Consider the following 21612-nt stretch of genomic DNA (forward strand, 5'->3'; position numbering starts at 1 on the left):
GTATGAATTCATGAGGAATGGGGAAAAGAAAATAGAAAAATATTTTGCAAGCTGGAAATTAAATAGAAGAGTAGTAAAAAGTGATTTAGTATATAAGAGTTAAATCAAATTTAAAGCAGGGGAAAGCTGAGACTCAATTAAAACAGATGGCACTAAAAAATCCTCCCAAGCTAAGGAGTTGGCAGTTGTAAGTGCCTCTGAAAGCAAAGGTAAAGGGGAAAATAAAATGAGAAGAAATGGCTCTAATTTGTTTAAGAAACAATCAAATTCAAATGAAGACCACAGTGAGACACTAAGATGCACACACCAGAAAGACTATAATTAACAACACTAACATCAACAATACTTCATCAGGAATATTGAGCAAAGGGACAGGGATTTAGCTCAGCAGCACAAGCACCTGTATGGCAAGTGGAAGGTCATGAGTTCAATCCCCAGTTTAAAAAAAAAAAAGGAGGTTGAACATCTGGATGCATTACTACACTAGCCAATAAAATCAACTTAGAGAAGGAGAGACTTATTTGGCTTCTGGTCTCAGAGGTTTCAGTACATGGTCACTTTGGCCCAACACTGTAGGGCTGGGGTGAAGCAAATATCACAGAGTGGGTAAGTCTATGATGAAGCAAGCTGCTTGTCCCATGATTGTCAGGAAGCAGACAAAGAGAGTCAGAGTGGAGGAGGATGGGGATAAGATGCAATACCCAAGGACATGTTCCTATGACGCACTCCCTCCAACTAGGCCCCACATACTAAATTACCATCACCTCCCAACAACAGCATCAGATTATGAATCCACCAGTGGAGTAACCAGTTTATGAAATTACAGTCCTAATGACAAAAGTATTATCTCTAAACACTGCTGCATTGGGAACCAAGATGTCAAACACGAACTTCAGAGGACATGTTATATCCAATCCATAACAGCTATAGAAGAGACATTAAAACAGTAAAACTACTTTGGCCTGGCAAGAGCAAAATCATGAATTCTATCACCAGTAAAAAAAAAAAAAAAAAAAGCTACTTTGCAAGAAAAGCAGTTTTTATAAAATTAATCATGTAATAATCTAGAAATGCCACTCTGACATTTTTACTCAAGAAAACAAAAGAGATCTTCAAAAAAGATGTGTACACAAATAACAAACTCGCTGAGAGAGAAATTATGGAAACAACACCTTTCACAATAGCACAGAAAAAAATGAAACACTTAAAATCAGTCTAACAAAGGAAGTATACTGAAAACTATAGCACTCTGAAAAAGGAGATAAACAGATATCAGACAACAAAAAGATATCCTTTGCTCTTGGGTAGGAAAAACCAACACAGTGAAGATGGTCATATTCCCAAAGTTGTTATACAAATTGAATGCAATCCCAACCAAAATATCATTAATATACCTGAAAAAATTAGAGAAAGCAATCCTAAAATTCATTTGGAACCAGAAGAGTCCTAGAATATCAAAAGTAATTCTGGGCAACAAATGCAAGGCAGGGGGTACCAAAATCCCTGACTTGAAGTTACACTACAGAGTTGTTTTGATTTTTTAAAAACCAGCATGGTATTGGCAAAAAAAAAAAACAAAACACCTCAGAGGATCAATAGAACAGATTAGAAGATGCAGAAACACACTCAATCACCTTATTTTTGATAAACAGACCAAACACATTCACTGGAAGGAAGGTAGTCTCTTTAATAAATGGTAGTGGAAAAATATTGGTTTTCCACATGCCAAAGACGCAAACTAGCCCATGTCTATCACTATACACTAAATTAAGGTCAAAATCTAAATATTCAAACAGAAAACACTAAATCTCCTGGAAGAGAAAATAATTAGAACTCTTGAGGACATAGGTAAGCAGAGACTTCATGAATAAAACCCAGATCTCATGGGAAATACTACAAAGAATCAACAACTAGGATCTCATCTTATTAAAGAAAACTTTTGCACAGCAAAAGAAGTCTCCAACAAAGTAAAAAGGCAATCCATGGAGTAGGAAAAAAATTTTGGCTAGTTGCTTTCAGACAACAGACTAGTATCTAGCACATATAAAGAACTGAAAAAAATTCAGATTCCCTAAATTCAAGTACCTAATCTAAAAATGGGCATCTGAGATGAATATACACTTCTCAGATGAAGAAGTGCAAATGGCAAATAAGAATATGAAAAAAAATGTTCAACAACAGTGATCATTCAAGAGATGCAAGTTAAAATAACACTGAGATTCCATCTCACACCAGAAAGAATACTATTATGAAAAAAGCAACCCATAGCAAATGCTGGTGGGGTTGTGAGGAAAAGGGAACACTTTTTTATTGTTAGTGGGAGTGTAGACTGGTGCCAGCACTTCGGAAATCATTGTGGATATTCCTCAAAATACTAGGACTAGAGGTCCCATTTGACCTAGCTATTACTCTTCTTAGTATTTCCCCAGAATTATTAAAAACATGATACTACAGTTATATATGTGCACCCATGTCTATAGCAGCACAGTTTGTAACAGCTAAATCTTGGAAACAATTCAAATGCCCATCAACTGATGAATGGATAAAAATGATGTGGAATTTTTTATATAACAGAGTACTTGAGACATTCATTGCTAAATGAATGGACCTTGAGACCATACTCTTAAATGAAATAAATCAGACACACGTGTAAATATCACGTTGACACAACTGGTGTGAGGAACTGAAAGTGTAAATAAGAACCTAATTGTACAAGAGCTATGGTAAAATGGAAAGAAATTATTCAAAAGGAAAGGGGAACTAGTAAGGGAGGGGAAAAGGAAGGAAAGAAAGAAAAAATGAGAAAAGAAAGATAAAATGGAAACAAAGCTTTGTAAATAAGAAGGGAAAGTGGAGTTGAAGGGAAGAGAGAGGAATGGAAAGGAGAAAAAAGACAAATCAAGGAATATGATGTACACGTAAATATTCCCTTTGATGAATGTGACCATTGTATATACCTAAATTATACCGATAAACTTAATTAAATAAAAAAATGCATGTACAAATTGTTCTTAGCAGATTTACACCTTGTATCCTCAAATTGTAAATGTCCAGCTATTCATTAATAAGAGAATACATAAGAAAACCTCAGTATTTTCATACAGAAAAATGTTGTTTATTCATGAAAAAGAACAAACTAGTGCTACATGTAAAACAACACAGCGAATATTTAATTTTTAAAATTATTACAGTAAAGGCAATTCACAGAATGCAGACGGAAAGAACCAGTCCCCTTGGAGGAGAGCTCTGTCCGGAAACCACATCATTTTCATTGTGGTTTTTGGGGGGTTGAGTTTTTATTTTCTTGTGTTTTGTTTATGTTAATTCTGATGGCATGAGCAGCTATTTAAAAGATAACAAGACATGTTATGGAAGCCATTATGTATTTACTACTGGCTTGTTTTGAAGTCTTTTATTGCACTCATTGTTTTGGTTTTATTGTTTCTATTCTTTTCTGTTCTGTTTGAGTTTTCTTACATTATCTGCAGCTATTTTGAAGACAACAAAAGGCATTATAGTAACTATTGTTGATTTCATAAGGTTTGTTGATTTCATAAAGTTTCACTTATTTTGGTTTGTTTTGATTGATTTTATTGTTTTGTTTTCCTTGGTTTTTTCTTCTTTAAAACAAAAAAATAAATTATTACGGTAAAGGAAGACCTATACTAATCCTCCTCAAAACACTCTTCACTTTGAGCACACTTCTCCACCATTCTCCCTGCCTTCTGAAGCAGTTCCGGAAGTCCTTTTATGCATCTTTATGAGGTGTGATCAAAACTACTCCCCCTGCTGCTGCTGCTGAGAGCCATGCAAAAGAAAGGCAGGATGGTAAACACTGCAATGTGCCCTTATCCACATATTCACTGTATTTGGCACTGTGTGACTTTTGTCCCTCCCTCCAAATCATAATGACCATTAAAGGTGACCATTTTGAATGACTTTAAGGTATCAGTGCATCCAGGAAAACACAAAGACACTCAAGAAGAGGACTTGCAGAAGCTTCAGAAAGTGTCCATAACAATGGAATAATGACATTTGAAGTGATACAGAGTGATTTCTGGAAACTGATAGAATGTGTCTCTATAGTAATCATTTTTTAAAATTTAAATCTTCGTATTTTTATTACACCTCATGGATGAATCTCAAAAGCAGCAAGCTGTTGTGAAACTTTTCAATTAAATGAACACCTAAAAGAGTCAAAATAATCCCAGCACTAGGGAGGCTGAGGCAGGAGAATTGCTGCATGTTAGAGGCCAGCCTGGGCTACATGTTGAGTTCAAGGCCTATCTGAACTACATAGTAAGATTGTGTCTCAAAAAGCCAAAATAAATACATAAATTAAAATAGTCAAAAATAATTGATGGTGGGAAAAAAATCACAGCTGATTTACTCTACAGGGCTGAGGTGGGGATTGACATGGAAGGAACATTAGAGTATATACTCATGTGATGGCAGTATTCTGTGTAATGATTACAGTTTCAGGAACACAGAACTACAAATTTGTAAGAACTCAGAGACTAACAGTCTTAGTCACTTTTCTCATGGCTGAGACAAAATACTCAACAACCAAAGTTAAAGGTAGAAAGGTTTATTTAGCTCACCATTCATAGAGGTTTCGGCTCAGAGTCAGCTGGCTTCAAAGCAGGGTGGCATGGCAGACAGGCCTCACAGAGAAGAAACAGCTCATAGGGGTAGAAGACAGTAAAATAAGCAAGGGATGACACAGCTCTCTCTGTCTCCTCTGTCATTTCCAGGGCTGCCTGCCATTAGGGTAGGTACTCACACCCTTAATCCACGTGCCCTTGATTCTAGACTTGCGCCATGAATCCATCCTAGTGTCACACACCCTATGTCACACACCCTTCTGAAAAGCCCCAGGTATGATTGCATGAGGATTTGGGGGACACCTAGACACAAGTCATAACACTGGTCATATAAGATTTCTATCTTTCATTGTATGTAAATTTTATGTCAAAAGAAAAGGCCTAAACAAACACTGACTGCCAATTTAATAGACTAGCTGTTTATTTAGGAAGAAATGCCCTGATGCTTACTCTTCACTTGAAAATGCACCCAAAAAAATGAGATTAACCGATAATGAACAAAGAGATGGGTAGATAGATAGTATGTGCTAAAACGAGAGTAATAAAATGATAATATTAGAACCCAAGAAGTCAGTATTCTGGTGGTCGCTATAAAACTGTATTTCAACTTTTAGGTATGTTTGAGAGTGCAGATAAAAACAGGAGGAAAATGGAGAAAGAACAAATCTGCTCTGTTCATTCAACAGAACATCCTCTCTCGATCTAGAATTAAAATGGGTGTGTTCTATCTAGTAGCATATAAAAGAGAGGGTCTTGGACTGAAATCCAAATGACACAATTGAGGGAGATATTTTACTGAAGATGAATGCTAAGCTAACATACGCATACTACATGCTGAGAACCTCTTTCCATTCCAGCCCTGTTCTTTCATTTGTCATTGAAAATGCTGGCAGCAGCCTTCAAGTTCCACACAGGATATTGGAGGAGTCCTCTCTGGGAAGCATGATTAGCCAGGAAGGAAAGGCAAAAAAATACAGATAACATCAGAATGCTGCTCACTGATGCCAGACCCCCTCCATGTGCCTATTTGGTTTTGAGCCTCTTCTTCCTCTCCTTTTCATCCCCTTCCTTCCTCCTCTTCCTCTTCTTTCTCTCCTCATCCTCCTTGTCCTCATTCTCATCCTCTTGTCCTTCTTTCTCCTTCTTCTTCTTCTCCTCATCCTCCTCTCCTCTCTCTCTCTCTCTCTCTCTCTCTCTCTCTCTCTCTCTCTCTCTCTGATGCACCCAACATAAACATCAGCCGAAAATCCAAGGCTGCTCAGGCATCTGAGGAAAGTATCCATCATGAGAAAATGAACAAAAATCTTAGAAGAATTAGACTAAATGAAGAGAAGAAAATGTCTTCAAAACTAGCATTAACAATAGTAACGATATTGTACATATAAATCACAGAGCATTCATAGAAGAAAACAGTGCTCTTGGAAATTAAAAACACAAAATCCAGAATAAAAATCTCCAAAGAAAAAGTGGGATATGAAATGAAGAAAATTCCCCAGAAAGTAGGTCAGTTAGATAAGGAACTCTAAAATAGAAAACAAAACTATAGGAAAATCAGAAGGTAAGTTCGACAACCAGATAAAAAATCTGGAAGGAAAGACTGAGATTTTAAAAAATGCTGAAGGCACAGCATCAAAAAATCTGCAAAAAAAGGGACAAATGACTACTATGAGAATTCCAAAGAGGAAAAAAATAACATCTCATGAAAGAATCAGTAGTCAGAGATATTTTTAGAATTCTCAGTTTCAACACTGAACACCAGAAGAAAATGAAACTAATCTTCAGTTGTCTAAGGGAAAAGTGTAGAGTTCCATACCTGACCAATTGCCAAGCAGATTCTAGGCCAAAAAAAAAATTTTTTTGTATTCTTTGTTCTTTTTCAAAAAGATACAAGAGTTAACCAGGAGAGAAGAAGCTTGGAACACACACACGCACACACACACACATATCAAAAACTAACGGATCCAACAGCAGAGAGGGTAAAATGACCCTTCAAGATGGCAATGAGAGGAAATCACAGCATGACCCTGCATGCATAGCCTGTCCCCAGTTAGAAGATCACTGCTCCTATTCCATAGATGCAGGTGTAAAGGCTATAGTAATGGCTCTGTAAGAGACAGAAAAGGGCTAGGGTAACTTGACTGGTACTGTCTCAAGAGGAGATTTAAACAATTGGCAAAGAATTTCAGGGTGGAGTTAGAGATGAGTACACGGGAATAACGAAGTAAATAAAAAGGATAACAAATAAAAGTAACCCCCAGGGACTGTGCCAAAATTCTGCAACACAATAAAAGTAAGTGTAGTTGGCTATTTGCCTCAACTGTGGATAGGATTCACAAGAGCTTAATAATATAAATACTGAATGTTGATCCAACTAAAACTGCACTATCAAAAAAAAGTTACCATAAGAACAGTGTGTGATTTCTTTGGAGTTCAGGGAAAAAAGAGAGCCAAATCCCCATCCTTCCTGATAGGAAGTCAAAAGACGATGAGCTAAACTGACCAAGGCAAGAAAGTCATACAAACATATCTTGCAGAAATGAGAGGTGAAGACCAATATGATCACCCTGATGGTTGTTACCTCTGGAATGTAGATGAGGCAGAGGAGGAATGAGCCCTGCTGGGGCGTTTTGCTAACAAATTTGATAAATCATTCCACTCCTTACTCTAAGTACATATAAAACTCAGATAAAAATTAAAGTGATCAAGGATCCATTTGTTGACTCACTAGAAGATAACAGCGTTGGTTCAGCATTCAAAGCCGTCCATGTCTTTTCCTCTTCTCCTCCATGTTAATTTCATGACATGTCCATTTCTACAGTTGGACCATCTAATATTTTGTTCAGTCTCCTCAGACACTGTCGCACTGGCAGCTTTCTCTAACCTTCACGGATCAAGACCCTCGGCGCAGTCATCTCTGAAAGCCCCCTGTTCATTCTCGTGCTACGACACTTGGCACATTGTATGGCTTCCGCCTCCCTGCAGGTTTACCACCCCACTGTCAGCATCAATTAAACTACTAAAGCAGAGACAGATACCCAGGGACTGCTCTGTAGCAGAGGGCCAGTTAAATTTATGGTGCTAAATTGAACCTGAAATACAAATGCCTAGTAGGGAAAGCACCCAATGAAGCCAGAGACGTAAGGAGAAAAATTAAGAGATACATCAATTTTAATGTTATGTATAGTTTTGTCTTTGGACCCAAGCTAACTTTTAATTTTAGGATTGTCTTTGTAAAGAATCACAGGTCTGACCCAATGACCTGAAACGTTTCTGACTCCCAAAGACATATTTAAGGAATGCATAATGTTTACCATAGATCATTGTTTTATAAAGGGGCACAAATTCTTCAGTTCAGAGCCAAGTGATCACAAAAGGGAAGAGGAAGGGAACTGTCCATGTGTAGCGGTGGGTAATGAAGGGAGGGGACCAGAGAGAAAGGAAATGAGAAACATGAAATGCTGAAGAATGATATCCAAAGAGACGATCTAAGCTTTCCTGTGTGTGCGCCATGATAAAATAATCTTCTCTATGTCTCTACAAAACCTTCTCTAAAATCCTTATTATTCCCCAGTGCATCTGGGGCTGTGCATTCAGGAGATGTAAAGAAATAATGAATTTGAACTCAAAGTTGGTTGTGAGGTGATGATAGAGACCACCTAAAGTGTGCAGGCTCCTCTGGGCATGTCACTACTCCTCAATAGAATCATAAAGACGTGTGACATTGAGAAATGCAGCAATCATCCTAGAAGCCACTGACAAGCTGGTGATGGTGGTGGGAGTTTCTTAAAGAATTCTTCAAATCAGACTTTCCATTTGATTATCCATTTAGATATAGCTAGTGGTTTTAGAGGTAAGGTTAAAAGTGACATTGAGGTATGTGATGAGCAACACCTTAGCAATTTGCCTCTGAGCAGCAAAACAAAAATCATTAGCATAGAGATATAAGAAAGAAGATTCTAACTTCATAAATGGAATCAAGAGTTTCTGGTATTCTGTCATTTTAATTTTGTCTCTAACTTAGCTATGTTGACACTGTCGACATTTCAGGTCCTCAGTTTCCTTTTCTGGAACGGAATCATTTTGATACTTTCCAAACTTCCATTAGACTTTAAACTCTTTAAATTCCAGAAGGTGGAGCTACCCCCTAAATGTAAATATAATTATTCACAGAATATCTTCTATGATTTTAATTCAGTAAGAGTCAAGCATCATGTAATAACCAAAAATACATTTTATAGAACAGAATGAAAATAATCCCTCTTCTTTTTTCCTGTTGAAGCCAGTTACCAACACAACCTCCAATTTCACTGCCAAACTCACTTAGTCATCAGATATTCAGTACCCTAGTGAAATTCATTCACTCCCTGATTGTACTATGAAACCTGAGGACATTCAGAAAAGTGACAAGGAAGAGGTCATGTTTTGTTCATCAAAACACTTCAAATTAAGCCATCACATCCTAAAATAGTGGATTAGAATCATCCATCAGGACTTCTTCCTGAAGGCACGCAAATGCACAATCCTCATTTAGAAACGAAGTGTCAATTACTGTGCAGATACAAAAATGACTAATAGCTAAGCCCTAATAAGACACCTGTCAATTTCCCTTTTTTTAGCTTAGCTGCTTTCGATTCATAGGCGTTGCATGACACAAACAACATTTTGCTGACAGTTCCATGTGTGCTTGAGCAGTGATAGCATTCAAACTAAAATGAGCTTTCAGATATTTCCATCTGCATCTTAAAAATACATTTTAAGAATTACAGTATTAACCACAAATGAATGGCTTCCCAGCCTCTCAAATGAGGTACAGAAATAGTATTGTTAAGTCCATCAGAGAAAGAACAGATTCCCATCACTGCTCCAGCTAAATGGGAACGAAGACGGTTCCTAGAAGAGCCCTTAAATAGCAAATGACATCTCCCTGGAATGGAGATCCCAACAAAGGACAGGAGATTCTCTCTTTTTGAGGTTTTAGGGCCAAAACTTTTATAGTTTATATCTATATTAATTAGGATATATTAAGTGAAAGAATCATATCAGTAGGACAGATTTCACAGGTGCTTTTTATGTGACATAGTAATGTACATTATTAAACATTAAGAAGTCTTACTCAATGTGAGCATGACCATAATAAGAATCAAAGTGGGATTTCACAGGTTTAATTTAAATCAACCCAAACAATTTAAATTAAATAAATCTATCTTGTCCTTTATGGTCTGTGTTCCATGAAAAAATAAGTTATTTGTATATCAGGAAATCATTCCTGAAACACAATAAAGTATATTGCTTTAAAAAGTCTTTTGGACTAACTACAGCTAATTCATACCCAGAATGGTAAAATTATTTATACGCTCAAAATTTTTAAAATACTCTTTTTGGAGCTTAATTAGCATGCTTTTAGCATTCTCTTCCCAAATTTAGAGCCTGCGATTCACAATGAACAAGAGTGACATTCTCTTTTCAACAAGAAAAAGGAAATGAAGAGAAGTCAGAATACAGATGGAATATTATTTTGTACTCCCTTTGAGTTTTTAAATGGAGAGTTTAAATGCATTTTATCAGCCACTGATCTGAGATGTTTTTAATAATTGTCCTTATGGCCATATTTAGAACAAAAAATTCTCCAGCACTGCAAAAAAAAAAAGAAAAAAGAAAATGTTTAACCTCTTTTTAACTCAGTCTTCCCACTTGTACCAGCCTTGGACTTGAGAGGAACAGCTACGCATCTTCATATTACTGCGGCGGAATCTAGACAGCTTTTTCTAGATCACTTAATTCATCCCCTAGCTTAACACATGGGAAACTCCCCCATCATTTATGTTTACACTTCTCTTTTTAAAAATTTACACTTACAATTTGTCTTCATATTGTGATGCCAAGATCCCGATGAAATCTACTTGACCTTTTTAAAAAGGGGCAAGTCTCATGACCTGTTCATGACAGAGTTACTTTATCTTGAGATTTATTCTAGCATGCAACAGAGCTCTGTGTATAAAGAAATACATGAGTAAAATAAAAATCATGAGCTGCACATTACCCCTGTCCACTGTGGTGCATGGAATATAGAAAGCACCCCAAAATGTTGATTGAATGAATCTACATCACTGAAGAAAGCATTTGCAAATGCAGGGAGCCATGACAAGCAAGTCTAAGCCTCCCTTTACTACCAGTTTAATGTGTTACCCTGAGCAAGTCACAATCTTTCGGGCTCCCAGGTCATTCAACTGCTATTTTTTCACATGTAAATAACATTTTCATAGATTGCATGTGTGTCAGCCACTCCTTGAAGCACTCTAAATGCAGTAATTCATTTAATTCTCATAATAATCCTACAAGCAGAAGTAGTTTCTAGAGGAGTGGTGCCAAGTGTCACATGCATAAAAGTCCTATGCTTAATGCTCTACCGCCACCGTCTTAACATTTGAACAAAGGCCCCTTATTTTCATCTCATTGAAATCTGCAAATTAAGTAGCTAAAAACTATTATCATCTCTATTTTACAGATGGAAAAAGTAAATCAAAACTGTGTTAAATAGCTTGCCCCAAAACTGCCCATTATTGGAGTCAGGTGGAAAACCCAGGCCATGACTGTGACGACCACACCCAGGAGGGACATGAGGAGCCATTCCCTGACAGCTCTGCATTCCCAGCTGAGGTCCTTTCCTAAAAAGAATATTAATTTCACTCCTTCCTCTTTCCATCAATGCTTTTTATAGGTGTGGAATTGCAGTGGATAAAGAAAAAGAGATGCATTCATAAACAAGCCAAAATTGAAAAAAGAATTGCTTAGCTAAACGAAAGGTGAGAGGGTTTTAAATGGTTGCGGCAGGGGCTTAGCTATTTAAATGAGCAGTTAAACAAGATACCTTTTGAGTTACTTCAGACTCGGATCCCCAAATTAGAGCTTTTAGGAGTAGGATCCAGAACCTTACAGGGGGAAGACCGAGTTGCCAGGAATAGCTAGCCACACCGAGGCGGGACACATCAAAGAAAGCGCTCGGCACTGCCTTTTATAGATGTGAAAACAGCTCAACTGCTCTGTTGTCCAATGAACAAGCATAAATAAAAGGTTTGCATCAGCTGCGGATCAAGTACTGAAGAAAAGAGGGCTCTGAGTCAAAGGTCAAGCGCCTGTGGAGCGGAGCATCTGGCCTCCTGTGACTCTCAGAGTGTCCTAACCAACCTTTCCTCACCCACTTTCTACCTAAGGTGACCTTCAGTGTTGCCCCTTGGACTAAGGTCTCTCAGTTCAAGGGAATAAAGTACGGACTGTTCCAATTAATCCAGGGTCTGATCTACACCGCGGAGACTTACTATTATTGCTGTCATTTAGGTTTCTGTCTTCACTCTGCTTTTGATTTAAGATCAGAATAAGTCTCTTGTCTATTGTAAAATTAAACTCCAGCATTGGCCAATGGGAAAGAACACACACACATACAACTAAATTTGATCCTCTAAGGAGAACCATGAAAGCTACTGCTCTGTATATAGAGAGAGCAGTATCTCTCATATACATACGATAGGTAAGATAATTGTACTACTAATCTCTATTAGTTAGAGCACTATCATATATGTGTGTGATAATTATACTACTAATGTCTATTAGTTCATGTAAAAAATGGTTTGTGTTAGGGCCAGAGATGTAGCTCAGTGGCCTAAGTGCCTGTCTGGCAAGTGCAAGGTTGTGAGTTCTATCCCCCATACCAAAAAAAAAAAAAAAATTGGTTTGTGCTATGTTTGATCAATTTTTCATGCATATATCTTATCTGAGCAACTACTTTGAAGATAATAATATGCAATATACTAACCATTGTTAATCTCCTATTATCTTATTTGGAAATTTTGTGTCATCATTTTTATTCTTTTTTCTTTTTTAAAATAAAAAAAGTTACTGCTGCAAACCAAGCACCCTCTTTATTGCCAAATGCCCTTGCCCCTGCAGACTAGTGCTATGCCTGAACAATGAGGTATGCTGCACATACTCAGTAAGTGATAGAGAAGTCAGTTTTATGTTGGGGTCTGTGCCTAGACCCCACTGCCCAAATTGAGTGCACAGAGAAGGCCCAAAGAATGACACAAGTGGCATGATCTCTAGGGCTGCTGGAAGAGTGACATCCTTGGCAGAGCTCCTAACTCTCCTAGCCAGCTAGCTGACTGACACTGGGCAGCCCGTATTTAATCAGAACAAGCAAGCAGTTGAGTGGAAAACGCAGGAAATCTGAGCAGGATCTTGAGAGGGGTTCAAGGACCCCTCAGAGCAACAGATGATGCTAATTAAAGAAAACTATCCAGAAAGTCTCAGGTGGCCTCAGGTGCCCCCTGAAGTGTCTCCTCATTCTCAGTTCAGTCAAACCCGAGCCATGCCACATCCCTGCATGTGTACTCAGCCTCAACAGTCTCCAACAGTTTTACCTGAAAATGAGTATTTTTAAAGAATCTTAGATTCCCCTGACAATATTCTCTGATCAGATTAATTAAATCCAATAGCACCTCATAGCTCTGAAACTGTTATCATTTTCTGACTGACCCATAAGGGCCTCTATGCCTGTCAATATTAAGCCAATTAGATGATCAAGAGTATCCTTAGGGAGAAGGATCCACTACCTTTTTCCTGCATATTAAAGTTCCCAAAGAGGCTTTGCGGCCCCCACATCTATTCTGCACTTAGGTTTTATGGGTTTGTCTGTCCCTCAGATCAGGCCCAGAATCCTTGTAAGCTGAGGTGCTGCTCTGTGTGAAGTCAGAATATAAATTAATCCTAGAAGAGCAAAGTAGAATATGCTTACATTGGAGCTGCAGCTGCCAAAAGGAAGCCTGGCTTTCTTGGAATCCTGAACACATACATGGTACAATTTACTGTCTATGGTAGCATCACTTTACTATGTTCAGTAACTTTTTAAAAAATTTATTAATATGTGCTTGTACTATTTAATGATTGAATTCGTCACCGGGAGTTGGTACATGTATATAGCACATCTTTATTCTTCTTAATTCTTCCCCTCCCAGCAATTCTTGATTAATTGCAAATCACAACCATAAAAGTGCTAAGCAACAGGCAGCATCTATAAGGAAGGGCTGGATTCCAGGAGAGTTGACGAGCATTTTCCCCAGGGCGTGGAGAGAGAACCAAGGCATTGCAGAACCCATCTGAGCCTCCAGAGATCTCCAGACCTCCAGCAAAATGATCTCCTTGTTCTTCAAGAGATGACCTGAGCCCTCTTCTTACCATGTGGCTACAAAAGCACAAGAGAAAAGGCAGTTTTGCCTTCAGGAGTACCCGCATTGAGTTTTACCTGTCCACATCCCTTCTGCCTGTCCCTCACACTTGGGTGCCACCACTGGGAGACCAAAATAAGCAGAACTATACCCCCTAGGAATGGACAAAGACAGAGATACACATAGAGAAGAGAAAGAGGGAGAGGGAGATCAGATTGTTCAGATTTAGCATATGCTAAGAGAAACAGAGACGAAGAATACCAGGGAAAATAATGAAGGAAAAATCAAATTCAAGTCCAAAAACAATCTGAAGCTAAAAATTGTAATTTTCCAACTAACATTGCATGAGATGAGCTGGAAGAAAAGAAGGGCATATTGCACCCCAAAATAATAATAGACAATATCTAGTAGAATAAATACCTTACAGCATGAAGCAAAAATGTAGATAAGAAGCACAAAGGAAAAGAATTTTGAAAGGAAATGATTGAATACAGTCCACAAAGCATCAGTCATATAAATCATAACAATCATTCCAAGACACACAAAAAAAGAAAAAAAAACTGAGAGATGGATGACTAGATAGATAGGCATACATAATTATGTTCACACACAAATAAATATCTATATACACGGTGATAATGAATGTATACATATTAACATGAGGTTTAGGAATGTGCATAAAACATTAATTAGAAATTTAGCAGTTAGTAAATGATAAAAACAGCATGTAGTTGCCTCAAAAAATTCCTAAAGTTGGTGTGAGAATTAAAGTCATTTTAACAAAGAAGAAACTAAGGCACAAAGCTGGCCACAGTGGCACGTGCCTATAAGCCTAGACTTTGAGAGGCTGAAGCACAAGAATCACCATGAGTTTGAGCCCAGTCTGAGCTACTTAGTGAGTTCAAGGCCAGCCTGGAACACATAAGAATCAGGGAAACCCTGTCTCAAAAAAAAGAAAGGAAGGAAGGAAGGAAGGAAGGAAGGAAGGAAGGAAGGAAAAGAGAAAACGAAATGAGAGAAGGAGGAAGAGAGAGAGAAGAAAAAAGAAAAGATAAAAGAGTAATTAAGTAACTGACACTACAAAACCAGGAAGTGGCAGGTACAGGATTCAATCCCAGATAACCTAACTCCAAAAATTCTTTACCAAATCCTCAGATTATTCTCAAATAGGGACTCTTAAAGAAGAAAGGGGGAAAAAACATTCTGCTAGGGAAAATTCTGAGAGAAGTACAGAATCAATGGTTCTAAAGTATTTCACCCAGGCATCGGACCTGAGAGTTGCAGCTGGGGCCTAGGAAGGGCGAACAGTAAAGTTCTATGAGGTATCAGTCACCAAGAGGAAAGGCAGAAGGCAGAGGAAATGCATTCTGTGGAAGTCAGCTAATTAAGAGGGAGAGGAAGCGTGGCAATGTACAAAGGGCATCATGATAACAGAAATAACTGCTGCCTTGATTTTTTAAAGGTACAGAAATATACGTAATTCTGAGAACCAGGAAGGAAAGATAGAATGGAAAAGCGTGATAATTATCAAGTGAAAGGCGCTCAACTGCAACTGGATCAAACCTATTAAAGACAGGAAGAGAAACTAACGATATAAAAGACATGACAAACATCAAATCAGATGTAAGGAATAAAGTCTAACACATCAATCATTAAACTACAAAGTAACCTGTCCAGCAGGGTTACACAGTAGACCTCTCTTTCCAGATCCCCACTGAATGCCAGGAAACAGACATAGTACTAAACATAGGTTCCTATAATGAAGTTTAACTTACAGATTAGGCACAATAAGGGATTAACAGCAATAAGAAAATATTACACCAATATTCTATAATTAAAGTTACATGAGCAGAGTCTCTGTCTCTTTCTCTCAAAATGTCACCTTATAACCATGCTCAATTTTCTTCTTGGAATGATACGAGGAGATGCAATGCCTGTACGCTGAGATGAAGTGAGATGAATTGGTACCCAGGATGGCATGCAACTTAAACTGTGTACATTTATACCCAGAATTCCCCGTTTGCTACTTTCAGACTGTAGTTGACTGTGGGTAGGTGAACCTGCTAAAAGCAAAATCACAGATAACTAGAGACGACTGAATCCTAATTGCAAAAGCAAGACATATAAAACACAGTCATCCTCCATTAAGAATGGAGGTATGCGTCTAATTTCAAGCCTCCCCAAAACTACAGTGAACGAATTTGTAATTAAAGGACACGGCACCGTAAGGATATAGATAACTGGAAAGAAAGCGACACACACTGAACTTGGAAAGCAATGTAAGAACAACAGATGGCACAGCATGCTGGAGGATTTAAGGCATCGGTGGGAAGGTCGAGAACAAACTGCATTTGCAAGCAGGATCCGCCACAGCTCCTAAACCGATTTCACCCTCAAGGTGAGTTGGGGTGAAGTGAGAATCTGAAATGAGGATGGCGTGAAATCCGTTCAAGACACTCAGGTCCTTCCATACCTTTCTTTGCCACAGCTCTTTCTTCACCCCAGGAGAAAGTTGTGCTTTATGCTCTGGAGAAGAGGAAAGAGACTCTTTTGGACACACCAACCTGGCAATAGGAGAGGAGAGTGAAAGTGCAGAGCTTTGCTGTCTTCCTCAACGCTATTGGTCAGGACCTCATCCCAAAGCAACAGATAGAGGATGGGAGACTCAGACAGGAAGGTAGACTGAAACATGTGACATGGGACGTCACTGTGAGGAAAGGTGCTATAGTGTGAATATGTCCCCAAAGCTCCTGTGTTGGAAACTTAACCCTCAGTGCAACAGTGGTAAGAGATAGAACCTTTAAGAGCTGATTAGCTCATGAGAATGTTGCTGATGTGAGTCGATTAATACCATTATCACAGAAGTGACTTTCTTTCCAAGATTGGTGTCATTACAGACGATGAGTTAAGTCTATTTTCACTCCTATATCTTTCCTCTCTTCCTCTTCCTCTTCTTCCTCCTCCTCCTCCTCCTCCTCCTTCTTCTTCTTCTTCTTCCTCTCTCTCTCTCTCTCTCTCTCTCTCTCTCTCTCTCTCTCTTTCTCTCTCTTTCTATCTCTCTCTCTCTGGCTTCCTTTCTCTTTTTCTCTCTGTCTCCCTCTCCCCACAGCAAGAAGGCCCTACTCACTAGCCTACTCATGGATATCCTAGCATGCAGAATAATGAGTCAACAAATTTCTCTTCCTTATGAATTCCCAAGGCTCAGGTATGCTATTATGGCAATATAAAGCAGGCAGAATTTCCAAAAAAAACTGGGCAGTGAGAGCAGTGAGCATACCCCATAGACTACAAGTCCAGCATCCTAGCTCCCCGCTCATGGACAAGAGTAAACTCTCAAGGAACGTTTCCAACATGGAAGACGAAACAGTAACTCAAGCAGATCGCCGAGAGTAAAAGCAATGCTCATTAAAATACATATGTTCTTATTTAATAGAAGATATTGCATCCAGGAAGCAAGAAGAATCCCAAAAGAGAACTATTTAGAGAATAGTAAGAAGCTCTTTAAAATCAAGAACTTGAAAGTAGAAATGGAAATTAAAAACATGAACTCAGACACACAAAACTTAATAGAAGAGGTGGAACATACAATTTAGGAACTACCAGAAAATAGAATTAAAAGGTTCAGAGACAGAAATGAGGCAATGGAAAGACAAAAAAAAAAAATTAGAAAGCTACTTCCCCAACTGAATACTGCAGTTGTGTAGACAATAGAAAAAAGTAGAAAATGCACGCAAAATGAGTGACTTTAGTTAAAATTTGTAAGGAAGGTGATATAAAGCATAGAGTGGCAAAAATATAAATATATATTAAGATAGCAGATATAGCTCTTTTATTTATCAAATAGATTGATTGATTCTGTGTTAAAAATAAAATGTGTGGTTATTCCAGAACATAGTGGAAGACAGTAAAAACACAGGTGGGTACAAATTGTAGAAGTTTTTTAAAGTCCAAAATGTCCAGATTCACTGAAGGGAAAGAATGCAGGGTTTAAGTATACGGTATAATAGCTCTTTATCCATCACTGCGCTGATAACCTTTTAAAAATAGATAGCATCTCTTTTTGACTGGACTGCAGGACAAAACACACTGGTGCACCACAAAATTAATATCTTCCAGGAGAGTTTAAAATAAAAATTCCACATGCCTTTAACCCAGAAATCACATTCCCAGGAGATTGCACTACAAAAACAGAAAGCTGCAGCACGATGATGTATGTATGAGATAGCTTACTGAGCTTTTATCATTTTGCCTACGGCCAGCTTGAGGTTATAAATGTTTGTGTAATTAGCGATATACCCAAAAATGTACAGTCATTATTACTTAGAGGTATATATCATTCCTATACCAATTCTATGTTGGGGGAAAAGTGTACTATTTGATTAAGATATGTGACTTATAAATCCAGAAATGAATTTCAGTAGAGTGAAATATATTATAGAACTGCCAGTCAAATCCATTCATATAACTGTGTCAACAAATATCGACAAAGAGAAGAACCCGATATTTAGATGGGGCTTTGCCAGAAGCCACACTCTTATAAGATTCTCCCTCCCCTCCCTTTCAGTACCAGGGATTGAACTCATGACCTTGCACTTACCAGGCAAGTGCTTGAGCCAGTGAGCTAAATCTTGGCCCTCTTATGAGATTCTTAACACTTTGAGACCAAATGTGTTTTTAAATTTTCTCTGAGTTTATGGGGAAAATAGATCTAACTTATTTTTCTGTTGCTAATCAAAATTAAATTAATTACTAGAGACACTAATAATAAAGCATTAATTAAGCAGTCATAAAATAAGCATTGCATCAGTGCTATCTAGTTTCACCGAAGGGATTCCTTTATCTTTGGAACTCAGAGCACTTGGTACTCACCTAGCCCCTCCCCACGCCCACATGTAGAAATCCTTTACAAGAAAGTACTTAGGTGGGGAAAGTTTAGGAAGAAAGAAGAACCAAGTCACCTTACCCAGTCACCTAATTTTGGAAATGAAATGAACAAAGGAAGTTTCTCTGATGGCATCCAGAGAGATTAAGAAGGTCAGCCTAGTAGGAAGATACAAAGTATCAAAATAGAGCTCTAATTCTGGTATGAGAAAGGGAAGTTCATGGTCTCTGGAGCTACTTCCTTACAATCAGAAAATTTGTCTGGGTCCAACCTAAACTGAATGCAGACTCCGATTAAACTCTGGGGCGCTAACCGAGCATCCATGTGGTTTTCATTTGGACTAATTCTCAGGCCACTTAAGTCAGCTGAACATTGTGAAGTTATCTCTGACGGTTTCATTTAACCTCTGATACATTCTGTAGTTTGTTCTGCTGAGATAAAAGGTGAATTACGCCGACACTTAGTGGTTTGCGGAACATGTGCTCACACTTCCTCTTGCTGGGAGTCTCGGTAGTCCTGTGAGAGGCACCAGCTCTGCAAGGATAAAAGACAGACGACAGGAAACAGAGAGATGGACTTTTGGCAGATCGGAGGGGGATCAAGAGATGAAGGGAGGGGGCAGTGAGAGAAGGGAGGGTAAGGGGATGAAAAAAGAAATAGAACGTGTTATGTACATCTACCAACTGCCAGGAAGAATGTGATGGATAATCACTGCAAATGTGCACAAATTAAAAAAATCAAAAAGAATCATTGTCGTGACACTAACTAGACACAATGGGACACTGAGATTCAGAGGGGAGAGGGGTTCATCCCTGGTATTGAAAAGTAGATCACAGCTCAAATTCCATGCTTCGAAGTTCATATTCAGTTAGTACAAGGACAGGGAATTACGCATTTTTATGTGCTCCTGGTAGGGATACCAGCTGTTATATTTCTGAAGGGTGATTTGTCAGTCAATATCAAAAGCTTTAAAATATATATTCGGGTTGGCTCAGGCCGTTGTGACACACAGACCAGGTTGAGGGAGAAGGTTACTCAGACAACAGAGATGGTTTCTCGAAGTTCTGGATAGGGAAGCCCGAATCAAAGTGCCTTCTCTGTATTTGCTGGTGAAGGCTCTCTGCCTGGCTTGGAGAGAACCACCTTCTTATGTCCTCATGTGACATCCTTCTGTGCTTGGGGAGAAAGCGAACTCTGTCTCAGCTCTCTCTCCTGGTAAGAACGTGAAGCCTATCAGATAGGGCCTTGCGCCTATGACCTCCTTTAGGAACCTCCCCAGTGCTCTACCTCCAAATACAGTCACGTTCATGGATATAAGGTCAGCGATGCATTGGGCAGCACAAGCATCCACACCATAGCAACAGGCAGCACATCTGAGCTAAAAATTTCTCTCCTAGAAAACTGACAAAGATAATGATTAAACCCACCTACCAAAATATATGTGAAGTATGTTTCTTGCAACAATATTGTGCAAAACACTACATTTCTAAGCTTCAGTGTTCATCATTCACAAAAGGTCAGACAATATAAATGCAATGTAGATGGAGTTATAAATATGAATATCTAGCATAACACCTAAGAGACGATAGTCTCCACATGAATTAAAATACTTTCACTAACCACCAGTAGAATAAGTAATAGAAAGTGACATTTATCCTCTTGTATAACAAGAAATAATCTGAGACAGACTGGTTAATTTGGCAATTCAGTGAAGTTAAGGCCTTGTTGTAGCTTCCCCAATGTCTTTCTAACTTCATTTCCTCATGGTCTCAAGAAGGCTGCTGCAGCTGTATGTACCACGTGTTTCTACAACTTCCAGCAGCAGGGCGGGGCGGCAAGGAAATAGTGAGTTCCGTGGAAGTTCTCCCCTGACTTCCCCAGAACTGGATTATATGCCTAAAAAAGAAAAAAAAGGTTATCATGATAGATTTAGATTACTTTTCTATCTAAATAAAATAGGGAGATCAGAGGAAATCACTGTGTGGTAGGCTACAGCCGTGTCTGTACTGCTTTCTTCATTTCTGAGATTTCATCTTCTATCTCAGATCAATTTTCTTTGTAAGTCTGAGTTAGACACTCCTCAGACTTTAAATGTCAGCCACAGCTTTTTCCTGTTACCCATCAGCCCAAAGCCCTACCTGGGCCCAACTTCTTTCCTGCCCAGTAAGTCACAGCAAGGCAGGAAGCTGGGCTTTGAGGACAAGCAGAGTAGACACACACTCAGGACAGGGCTTAGGGACAGAGAGGAAGGCAGGGGCGGACTCTCATATGGTCACATCACAGTGGTCACACTGACTCCATGATCAGGACAAATGGCCTGGAACAAAGAGCCAAAGCCAATTGACCAGGGCTGGGCCATCAGGCCAGAGAACAGCCATTGCAGTAATTCAGTTCCATAAGCTGTGATCAAAATATACGGAGAATGTTTACATTTTAAAACACTATTACAGGGCTGAGTGTGACGGCGTATGCCTGTAATCCCAGCATTCAGGAGGCTGAGGCAGGAGGATTGCTGCAAGTTCAAGGCCAGCCTGGGCTACAGAGTGAGTTCACAGCCAACCTGAACTATGTCATGAAATGCTGTCTCGAAAAGAAAAAAAACAGTAAAAGACACATTGCCCTTAACCTCCCTCAGAAAACTTCCCCTCCCTTCCAACACACTTACGCCATTGTTCACGCCGCCTTCTGAGGCTGTTCTGGAAGTTTTATTTCACATCTTTATGAGGCGTGATAAATGATAAAGTGAGTGCTATTGCCAAATGCCACCCAGAGAAAGACTGGCTGGGCAAACAAGAAACTGTGTCTTCATCCACTGTACTCCCCAGATCTGGCAGAGTACAACTTCTGGCTCTTCCCCAAAATCAAAATCACCATGGAAGGTAAATATTCTGAATCAATTCAGAACATC

General features: G+C 38.8%; 1 protein-coding gene across 2 annotated transcripts in view; it reads right to left on the reverse strand.

The window, feature by feature from the left end:
• The window catches only part of Map3k7cl (MAP3K7 C-terminal like), a 72272-nt gene extending 55807 nt beyond the window's left edge, over positions 1-16465 (reverse strand). Inside the window, exon 1 of one of the 2 annotated variants that reach the window (XM_063252530.1) lies at positions 16387-16465. The gene's annotated coding sequence lies outside the window, so the exon portion shown is untranslated. The other variant, XM_063252529.1, reaches the window with a different exon arrangement.
• Positions 16466-21612: the final 5147 nt, after the last annotated feature.

The sequence above is a fragment of the Cavia porcellus genome, unplaced genomic scaffold (assembly GCF_034190915.1).
Source record: "Cavia porcellus strain 051 isolate PalLab524CR breed Dunkin Hartley unplaced genomic scaffold, mCavPor4.1 scaffold_7, whole genome shotgun sequence".
NCBI lineage: Eukaryota > Metazoa > Chordata > Mammalia > Rodentia > Caviidae > Cavia > Cavia porcellus.